The sequence below is a fragment of the Oncorhynchus kisutch genome, linkage group LG22 (assembly GCF_002021735.2).
Source record: "Oncorhynchus kisutch isolate 150728-3 linkage group LG22, Okis_V2, whole genome shotgun sequence".
NCBI lineage: Eukaryota > Metazoa > Chordata > Actinopteri > Salmoniformes > Salmonidae > Oncorhynchus > Oncorhynchus kisutch.
Genome location: NC_034195.2, coordinates 48,031,899 through 48,043,702, shown reverse-complemented (window position 1 = coordinate 48,043,702; position 11,804 = coordinate 48,031,899). Strand labels below are relative to the sequence as shown.

The following is an 11,804-nucleotide window of genomic DNA, read 5'->3' as shown; positions in this document are numbered from 1 at the left end:
ACACCTACCACCTGACTCCTACACCTACCACCTGACTCCTACACCTACCACCTGACTCCTACACCTACCACCTGACTCCTACACTTACCACCTGACACCTACCACCTGACTCCTACACCTACCACCTGACACCTACACCTACCACCTGACACCTACCACCTGACTCCTACACCTACCATCTGACACCTACCACCTGACTCCTACACCTACCACCTGACTCCTACACCTACCACCTGACTCCTACACCTACCACCTGACTCCTACACCTACCACCTGACACCTACCACCTGACACCTACACCTACCACCTGACTCCTACACCTACCACCTGACTCCTACACCTACCACCTGACACCTACACCTACCACCTGACACCTACACCTACCACCTGACTCCTACACCTACCACCTGACACCTACACCTACCACCTGACTCCTACACCTACCACCTAGACGCACCTTATCACAGATGTGCTCCACTTCTATACCCATACCTATCCCCCATTTGGCCTGAATTCACAGGTGTCAGGGATAGTTGAGGATGACATTACCTTCTGGATGGCTTCATAGACAGCCCGGAATGCTGGCTGCTTGTCATCATGGTAAACACCTCTGTTGCCGTGGAGAATGAAGACGCCCTCTCATTTGGCTGCGAGACAGTTGCTGCCGTATATACAGTGGTCTGGACGGTAGTTCCATTGGCACGGAAACACATACAGGCTCTCTGCAAGGGTGCATATGGAGAGTTCGCTGAGGGTGTCTGTTCAACCATTGGGAAGTTGTATACTTACCGAAAACACATATTCATCTAGACAAAGAAGCTAAGGAAATAGTGTCAACTATAAAGCAATGTGTGTCTGGGTCATGTTGACTTGGAATAAAACAAACTAAAAATACAAATTGGGAGGTACTGTCTGAACTTGAAACACACATTTTTTGGGCAGTTGCATAATGTTTTAAAGGTCCCAAACGAACAGTGATAATCATGTTTTTCATCAACTTGGGTGATATTAGGATGAAACCAGTTCAACGTAGGATGACCCGAGTATGAAAAATTACTATTGCTTTTACATTGATAAAGTTTGGTCATAATGTTAGATAATGTCACTGTGGCTGCTTTGACTTGTGAACAGTATATTTTCTGTAACAAATGTGATAATCACTGTGTTTTGTTCTTCCATCTCTAAGCCAACTACACTGAGTCTGAGAACTGGCAGCGCACAGCTGGCATGAAGGAATGTTGTCGTCTTACCACTATCATCAAGCTGTAATGATAGACATTTTAGAAAATTCAACATCTACTGTCTGCGATACAAAATCAGCTTCCCCAAGGCAAAGAAGAGGAGATATGCTGCAAAGCCTGTGAAGACAGACCCAACATACTGTAAGTCATAGTTATTCATTTCAAATCTGCATCAATTTAGCATTTCAGGCACACAAAAAATTCCAAATACAAACATTGAAAGGTTTTACAAAAAAGTGCACAACCAAATATTGCATATTTCAAATTGAGTACTTCCATATCACCAGAAAACACATTGTAGAATGAGTAGATCACTACATCAACGAAATGATAGCATAATAACTCAGTAAATAAAAGGCAATTACATTCCCTATCCATTTAATAAACATTTCCCTTTTGAAAAACATTACAGGCTACGTAGACAAGCTCCTGGATCTCCTCTTCAACGAGGTCATACTGTTATTAAATGGGGCTTGTAAGGCAAAACTCTCAACTTTAAATGGTCACCATACTTCTTATTCTTTGGAAGGCTACTCCTCTTACACTGTTTGTGCTAGAAACATCATTCAGACGTTAAAACTTTCAGAGGGGTCAGGACCAGGGTGTTTTATATACACATTTTTGATATCTTTTATACTTTAAAAATTATTAAGCTTTAAGTAATAACCATCTTCATCCACTTTAGGGCTGACTCTATTTAGTCGACTGGTCGATAGGCTGTTGGTCGACCAATATTTTTTTTTTTGTCGAGCAGTGGCAAATACATATATTTTTTCATGGAACACCTGTCTCAGTGGACTAATCAATTGAGGAGGCTGCGGGGATACCTGTCTCAGTGGACTAATCCATTGAGGAGGCTGCGGGGATGCCTGTCTCAGTGGACTAATCCATTGAGGAGGCTGCGGGGATGCCTGTCTCAGTGGACTAATCCATTGAGGAGGCTGCGGTGATGCCTGTCTCAGTGGACTAATCCATTGAGGAGGCTGCGGGGATGCCTGTCTCAGTGGACTAATCCATTGAGGAGGTTGCGGGGATGCCTGTCTCAGTGGACTAATCCATTGAGGAGGCTGCGGGGATGCCTGTCTCAGTGGACTAATCCATTGAGGAGGCTGTGGGGATGCCTGTCTCAGTGGACTAATCCATTGAGGAGGCTGCGGGGATGCCTGTCTCAGTGGACTAATCCATTGAGGAGGCTGCGGGGATGCCTGTCTCAGTGGACTAATCCATTGAGGAGGCTGCGGGGATGCCTGTCTCAGTGGACTAATCCATTGAGGAGGCTGCGGGGATGCCACGGTCCAAGAAGAAGGGGAGTGTGGCTCAGCTGCACAAGGCACATCTCTCCCGAATCTCGCCCGCCATTTTGTGCTTATTCATTGTTTCATAACTTCATTGTGTGCATTGTTTGCTGTGTTTATCAACTTCCCATTACATATATCACCAGAAGTAGCCTACATTTACTGTTAATTCACATAATTTCTCATCTGCAATGTTTGTTTGGTTACGGTAATTTCTGTTAATGCATAAAATATATTATTATTATTACAGTCGTCATGACCTGCGTGCCAATGTAGACCTATAAATGTACCCATTTGGGTATATCTGATTAGTATTTCTGATTGTCAACTCAACACCAATAATGAGCTGTGGAACTTCTCAAAGTAATTTTTGCTTCAGCTCAAACAGCAAGTAAAAAGAGTCTGTTTTTAGAATCAATTAAAAATGACAATAGTTCCTGTAGGACAATAGTTCCTGTAGGACAATAGTTCCTGTAGGACAATAGTTCCTGTAGGACAATAGTTCCTGTAGGACAATAGTTCCTCAAAGTATTTAAAAATATTTCCAGCTCTTTCCCTTTCGATAACCACTCGCCAAGAAAGGGAAAAATGTAATGCTCTGATCCAGTGGAAACGTCATAAAATAGCTGATTACTTCTTGTCCCTTGCACAAATAGCCTACAGCAGGAAACTCTGAGGAAACAGAATATTTTATACAATGTTGCAAGTTTGCTAGTGTGAGTTTCCTGCCAACACAGTTGATAATGGTACAATGTTTCAAGTTCGTTGCAGACAGGTCATGCACAGCCAATGTGATTTATATTTATATGTATATATTTCATTTTAGCAGGATATTTTCTACCTGCAGGCTGCAATGTTTTTTATTAGTTGTCTATTATTATTATATTATTACTATTTATTAGTAGGCTATTTTTACATAGCTGGCAATGGCAATAAATGTTACTTTAAGATTTGTATAAGACTATTATAAATTAAATGAAACTGTTTTAACAAAAATGTGCATCTGAAAATTATAACTGGCAAGCAGATCGGTAGAAAACACATATACAACATGATGCTGCCGCCACCATGCTTCACTGTTGTCACGCCCTGACCTTAGAGAGCTTTTTATGTCTCTATTTTGGTTTGGTCAGGGTGTGATTTGGGTGGGCATTCTATGTTCAGAATCTATGTTTTGTATTTCTTTGTTTTGGCCGGGTATGGTTCTCAATCAGGGACAGCTGTCTATCGTTGTCTCTGATTAGGAACCATACTTAGGAAGTATTTTCCCACCTGTGTTTTGTGGGCTGTTGTTTTCTGATTAGTGTTTTCTGCACTTGACAGAACTGTTCGTTGTTGTTTCTCATTTTGTTCGAGTGTTCATAAACCTCATCAGACGACCGTTACAACCGTAGGGAGGGTGCCAGGTTTCCTCCAGGGGTGACGCTTGTCATTCAGGCCAATGAGTTCAATCTTGGTTTCATCAGACCAGAGAATATTATTTCTCATGGTCTGAGAGTCTTTAGGTGCCTTTTGGTAAACTCCAAGCGGGCAGTCAAGTGCCTTTTACTAAGGAGTGGCTTCCGTCTGGCCACTCTACCATAAATGCCTGATTGGTGGAGTGCTGCAGAGATGGTTGTGCTTCTGGAAGTTTCTTCCATCTCCACAGAGGTGAAATTTGCCAAAATATCTAAAAACCTGTTTTCGCTTTGTCATTCTGGGGTACTGTGTGTAGATTGATGAGGATTTTTATTTATTTAATCAATTTTAGAATAAGGTTGTAACGTAACAAGATGTGGAAAAAGTCCAGGTAAATTAACTTTTGGAATGCACTGTATAGTTGATTTTATTAAAACACAAAGGTACGTCTTTCGACAAATCAATTGATCTAAAGATAAGATGACTCTCGGTCTACGGAATGTTTTGTTGTTGTTGTCTGGGACAGCTGTAATACACTTCCATTGGATTTCCTCAACATTCTAAAGGTCCCATTGTGACTGTAACGGCTCTCTTCTATCTCCTCCTCTGATGAAGAGGTAGAACAAGGATCGGACCAAAATGCAGCGTGATGATGATTCATGATATATTTTAATGAAGGAAAACCTATACATACAGAAACTACAAAAACTAACGAAATGAAATAATGAAAACCGAAACAGCCCTATCTGGTGCAAACACAAAGACAGGAACAATCACCCACGAAAACACTCACAGAATATGGCTGCCTAAATATGGTTCCCAATCAGAGACAACGATAATCACCTGACTCTGATTGAGAACCGCCTCAGGCAGCCATAGACTACGTAGACACCCCACAAAACCCCTAAGACAAAAACACACCACAATAACCCATGTCACACCCTGGCCTGACCAAATAATTAAAGAAAACACAAAATACTAAGACCAAGGCGTGACAGTGACATCATCACTTCCAACATTCCATTCACTGTAAATGCAATAATGCAACTTTTGACCCAAATCAGCTACTTTGACCACTTTGCCAACAACTTAAACAAAAATTTAAGAGCGTATGAAATCTTCCTCTACTTCTCTGTTTGTTTTTCAAATTGGAAATCTGAACAGAATTTTCTGATACCGATCAAACATTACAGCTGTTTAAGTAACCGCATCCACATTCTCTAACTTTTTATAAACAACAGAAATTTGGACCATTTTCCCCAAAAGTTAGGCAAAAAGTTAGAAGATATGATATCTGTGTCTACTTCTCTGCTATTCAAATCTGAAATCATAACAGAAATATTAGCTTGCCACAAGGAGTCGATAGAGCGCAATCCTGGCCGGCCAAACCCTCCCCTAAACCAGACGACGCTGGGCCAATTGTGCGCCGCCTCATGTGTATCCCGGTCATGGCCAGCTGTGACACAGCCTGGGATCGAACCCGGGTCTGTAGTGATGCCTTAAGACTGCTGCGCCCCTCGGGAGGCCTAAATTGGTATTTTAATGAAAGGAGAGAATTTGGAGCTGGAGTTTTTTTTCATGGAGCCTGGAGTGGTTTTTAGCGGAGTAGTTTTTAGCTGAGCGGTAGGAAAGGACCTGGAGTGATTTTTAGCTGAGCGGTAGGAAAGGACATGGAGTGGTTTTTAGCTGAGCGGTAGGAAAGGACCTGGAGTGATTTTTAGCTGAGCAGTAGGAAAGGACATGGGGTAGAAAACTAGGCTGTAAACTGCAGTGAATAGCCTACGTAATTAGAATAACGCTCAGAAGCCTGGCGTTTTGAATGCATTATCATTTCGAAATAAGTGCATCTAAATTGCCTGAATGGACTAACTTTAGGTCAGTTATGTATTTTTTTGTGGAAGGTCTCCCGAAATGTTTGACCCAAGTTAAGCAAATTTAAAGGCAATGCTATCAAATACTAATTGAGTGTATGTAAACTTCTGACCCACTGGGAATGTGATGAAAGAAATAAAAGCTGAAATGTATCATTCTCTGTACTATTATTCTGACATTTCACATTCTTACCATAAAGTGGTGAACCTAACTGACCTAAAACAGGGAATCTGTACTAGGATTAAATGTCAGGAATTGTGAAAAACTGAGTTTAAATGTATTTGGCTGAGGTGTATGTAAACTTCCGACTTCAACTATATGTCACCCGTTGAGCATGTTTGGGATGCTCTGGATCGATGTGTACGACAGCGTGTTCCAGTACCCGCCAATATCCAGCAACTTTGAAAAGGAGTGGGACAACATTCCACAGGACACAATCAACAGCCTGATCAACTCTATGTGAAAAGATGTGTCGCACTGCATGAGTCAAATGGTCCCACCAGATACTGACTGGTTTTCTGATCCAAGCCCTTACTTTTCTTTAAAGGTATCTGTTACTCTGTAAAATCTTTGAAACTGCTGCATGTTGTGTTTATATTTTCTTTCAGTGTAGATATCTTGCTCTGTTAAATGTTGGTCTGCACTGTAGTACATACAAATATAGTCCAGCTATAAGTCCATAAAACCTATTGTGTGTGTGCGTGTGTGTGTGTGTGTGTGTGTGTGTGTGTGTGTGTGTGTGTGTGTGTGTGTGTTGTAGTTCCCACTGAACTGTGCCTGGCAGTGACACAGTGGCAACTACGATACGGGACAAGTTTTTTTAAACAATTACAATACAGAAAAACAATGAGCAGCGAGCACATGCAGAGCAGAATGACATGTGGCCCATTGTTTACCTTATTAGCTGGCAATGATCACAAGTGTTTCAAAGAGCTGTCAGTCAAGGTGAGCTCATGAATATAAGCTCTCCGCTCACTGAGCCTGTTCTGTCAAGACTTCCTGATAGTTAGCGATGAGAGAAAAGGTACAGTTTCTTCCATTCTGAGCATTTCAATAGCGTACAAATATTATAGGTGATGTTTTGGTCACTCAAGGAATATTTTTAGTCAGGAAATAGGATGACTGTGCGGGACCTTTAAAAATGGTGTGACCTAATGAGGGCGAGTCTCACCTGGGTTATAATGGAAGATGATGTTGAGCAGGTCCTGGTCTCCCCATGTGATGTTGAGTTTATGCTTCTGCAGCAGAGGCATCAGCAGCTCTTCCCATTGGAGGGGGACTGGTGTCATGTCATTCTGTAACAAGTCATAGTCGTGACAGAAACAAAACGTTCAGTGACAGTGTGCACCACTTTCATTCTTACATGAGGGCTGTGACACAATATAGATGGAAAACTATTGACACCAAATTCCTGACTGTCACCAAACAGTCAACACATTGTTTAATCCTTTCTGTGTTTGAAACATGCCAATATGTTCATTGCACAGTACACAGCTGGTGAGCAATGTTCCCTCCACTGCGTGCGCAGTGCAGAAGAAATATCAGCGCGCTCAGAGAAGCACGAGATTGAACGTAACTCAACTTTCTAGTTTCCCCGGTTAGTCGACACTATCAATGTTTCCTTTGACTCAGAGCTGCAGTAGGCCTATATGCAAATAGACCATTGCCATATATGGATCTGTGCCATTCTCTTTTAACTGGACTGTGTTTAACGCACGTGTTCGTGAGAAGATGTGCCTGTTTTGAGATCAAAGCGAGAGCTGCATGTAGCCACGTGTGCACATTTAACTAGTAAGAGAGATATTATCCAGGTTATAGCTCATTTCTAGTCAGCAATGGGGGGCTCTTCTTACGAGAGCACAAAACGTTTGCATTTCTAGACTCTAGACTCTTTGAAAGGCAAGCCCCCCATTGCTGACTAGAAATGAGCTATAACCAGGATAATATCTCTCTTACTAGCTAAATGTGCACACGTGGCTACATGCAGCTCTCGCTCTGATCTCAAAACAGACACATCTACTCACGACGAGCAAGTCAGGTAAAGAGCTTTTTTTCTGTCTTAAAGGGGAAGTGTTGTTTGAGACGGGCTTGAATAAGCTAAGTAGCCAATAGGCAGAGGGTAGCATCATTTGTCTGATTCTTTGTAATAATGGAATAGGGATGATAATAATGTGTTTTATTTTGTAAAGTGATTTCTTGCATCAAGCACAACATTTTCAGTCACCTCCTTGTCTGAAGAGCAAGTAGATAAAACAGACTAATGTCAAGCCCTGTATGTTTTTTTTCAAAAGTCACATGGAATGTAGACCTACATTGAACACCACACATTGGCTGCTACTGACCTCCACATACAACACCCGTTCTGCTAGTCACATTCTGTTAAAGGTCCCCAAAGCACACACATCACTGGGTCGCTCCTCTTTTCAGTTTGCTGCAACTAGAGACTGGAACGAGCTGCAAAAAACACTCAAACTGGACACTTTAATCTCCATCTCTTCATTCAAAGACTCAATCATGGACACTCTTACTGACAGTTGTGGCTGCGTTGCTTGATGTATTGTTGTCTATACCTTCTTGCCCTTTGTGCTGTTGTCTCTGTCCAGTAATGTTTATACCATGTTTTGTGCTGCTTCCATGTTGTGTTGCTTCTATGTTGTTGTCATATCAAATCAAATCAAATCAAATTTATTTATATAGCCCTTCGTACATCAGCTGATATCCCAAAGTGCTGTACAGAAACCCAGCCCAAAACCCCAAACAGCAAGCAATGCAGGTGTAGAAGCACGGTGGCTAGGAAAAACTCCCTAGAAAGGCCAATACCTAGGAAGAAACCTAGAGAGGAACCAGGCTATGTGGGGTGGCCAGTCCTCTTCTGGCTGTGCCGGGTGGAGATTATAACAGAACATGGTCAAGATGTTCAATGTTCATAAATGACCAGCATGGTCGAATAATAATAAGGCAGAACAGTTGAAACTAGAGCAGCAGCACAGTCAGGTGGAAGTTGAAACTGGAGCAGCAGCATGGCCAGGTAGACTGGGGACAGCAAGGAGTCATCATGTCAGGTAGTCCTGGGGCATGGTCCTAGGGCTCAGGTCAGTTGAAACTGGAACAGCAGCATGGCCAGGTGGACTGGGGACAGCAAGGAGTCATCATGTCAGGTAGTCCTGGGGCATGGTCCTAGGGCTCAGGTCCTCCGAGAGAGAGAAAGAAAGAGAGAAGGAGAGAATTAGAGAACGCACACTTAGATTCACACAGGACACCGAATAGGACAGGAGAAGTACTCCAGATATAACAAACTGACCCCAGCCCCCCGACACATAAACTACTGCAGCATAAATACTGGAGGCTGAGACAGGAGGGGTCAGGAGACACTGTGGCCCCATCCGAGGACACCCCCGGACAGGGCCAAACAGGAAGGATATAACCCCTCTCATATGGTCATATGGTGTTGCTACCATGCTGTGCTGTCATTGTCATTGTTCAAGTTTGCGCTTAGCAGACCTGAAATGTGCTAAGTGCCGACATTCTTTTGAGGGAACATTGCTGGTGAGACACAGTTTGTAAGTCATGCAAAAGAATGACAACAGTGAACTCCTCTGGTCGAAGCTGGTGGTGCAAGACACCTACAGAAAATGCCTTGGCCAACATTACTAATTGAGAACCTAACAGAAGGTGCTAAAAACAAGCTGAGAAGCTTCAAGAGATCTTGACAGTTCCCTCTTTCCCTAATAAAATAATACAACATTCTCTTCACCTTTCATTTCCCACCTCCCATCAAGCACTGACACACACACACACACACACAAACTTACCTTAAGAGTATTTATCTCTAATCCGGGTCATGTTCATGACCCCAGAGTTCACCCCTCCTGCTATAGTAGGGGTGTCAGGCGAAACGGTTGTACCAGGCCATGCGTGGGTCTTTGAGCTCCAGGACCATGGCTGCTAGCTGGGTAGAGTTGAAGAGACTCAGAATGGACCAGAGGTCTTCTACAGGCTGAAGGAACAGGATGTCTGTGTCCACGTGCAGCAGAGATATCACGTCCTTTAGGATCAGCTAAAGAGGAGGGACAGAGGTGAGAGGTTTAAGATCAGAGTCAGGATCTCTTTGTCCACGTGCAGCAGAGATTCCACATCATTTAGGATCAGCTAGAGAGCAGGGATAGAGAGAGGATGTCTTCATCCACGTTCACCAGGGACTTTATGTCCTTTAGGATCAGCTAGAGAGGAGGGACAGAGACAGTGAGAGGTTAGGGAGTCTTCGTCCACCAGGGACTTTATGTCCTTTAGGATCAGCTAGAGAGGAGGGACAGAGACAGTGAGAGGTTAGGGAGTCTTCGTCCACCAGGGACTTTATGTCCTTTAGGATCAGCTAGAGAGGAGGGACAGAGACAGTGAGAGGTTAGGGAGTCTTCGTCCACCAGGGACTTTATGTCCTTTAGGATCAGCTAGAGAGGAGGGACAGAGACAGTGAGAGGTTAGGGAGTCTTCGTCCACCAGGGACTTTATGTCCTTTAGGATCAGCTAGAGAGGAGGGACAGAGACAGTGAGAGGTTAGGGAGTCTTCGTCCACCAGGGACTTTATGTCCTTTAGGATCAGCTAGAGAGGAGGGACAGAGACAGTGAGAGGTTAGGGAGTCTTCGTCCACCAGGGACTTTATGTCCTTTAGGATCAGCTAGAGAGGAGGGACAGAGACAGTGAGAGGTTAGGGAGTCTTCGTTCACCAGGGACTTTATGTCCTTTAGGATCAGCTAGAGAGGAGGGACAGAGACAGTGAGAGGTTAGGGAGTCTTCGTTCACCAGGAACTTTATGTCCTTTAGGATCAGCTAGAGAGGAGGGACAGAGACAGTGAGAGGTTAGGGAGTCTTCGTTCACCAGGAACTTTATGTCCTTTAGGATCAGCTAGAGAGGAGGGACAGAGACAGTGAGAGGTATCAGTTTTTTTAACCTTTATTTTAAAAAATCAAGGTAAGGTCAGTGAAGAACAAATTCTTATTTACAATGACAGCCGAGGAACAGTGGGTTAACTGCCTTATTCAGGGGCAGAATAACAGATTTCTACCTTGTCAGCTCGGGGATTCAAACTAGAAACCTTTTGGTTACTAGTCCAAGGCTCTAACCACTAGGCTACCTGCCACCCCAGTTTGCAGCAAGGTGGACACCAAACAGTCCTTCATATGCATAGCCAAGATCAGGTTTGCTTTGACACACAGGTTTACATAACTAGTTAAAAATATAAACACAACATGCAACAATTTCATTGATTTTACTGAGTTATTATTCTACCTTTATTTCAACAAGGAACACAGACTGAGACCAAGATCTCTTTTACAGCTGGGCCCTGCGTATACATGTTACACCTACAGTTTAGGTACAATGATTAAAAAACGAAACAAGACAAACAAAACGATCAAAGATAACACAAAAAAATACAGCAACAGATTGTTCAGGCTCTGAGGGCTGTGCCCGGGTGGAGATTATAAGGCCAGATCGTTCTTCAAGACGTTCATAGATGACCAGCAGGGTCAAATAATAAACACATTAGGTATAGAGGGTGCAGCAGCTCAGCACCTCAGGATGTCAGTTGGCTTTTCATAGCCGAGCCTTCAGAGGTCAAGACAGCAGGTGCGGGAGAGAGAGAAGAGAGAGGGAAAGGGAGGGTTAAAACCGCAGGTAGCACGACCGGTGAAGGTTCCCCAGCCGCAGGCAGAACAGCAGAAAATGGTTCAGCAGCACGACCAGGTAGACTGGGGATGGGAACAACCAAGAGTTGTCGGGCCAGGTAGTCCTGAGGCGTGGTGCTAGGGCTCAGGTCCTCCAGAAGAGGAGAGAGATAGATGGGACAATTAGAGGAAGCATACCTAAGATCACACAGGACACCAGATAAGACAGGAGATTTACACACGATAGGACAGACTGGCCCCCCATTTTTTATATGTTTGTCAAGAGAGCAATCAGGGGCCTCCTGAGTGGCGCGGCGGTCTAAGGCACTGCAT

The 11,804-nt window shown here is 43.5% G+C and overlaps 1 pseudogene; it reads right to left on the bottom strand.

The window, feature by feature from the left end:
• Nucleotides 1-383: 383 nt before the first annotated feature.
• Nucleotides 384-11,161, bottom strand: LOC116356304 (glucoside xylosyltransferase 1-like; annotated as a pseudogene).
• Nucleotides 11,162-11,804: the final 643 nt, after the last annotated feature.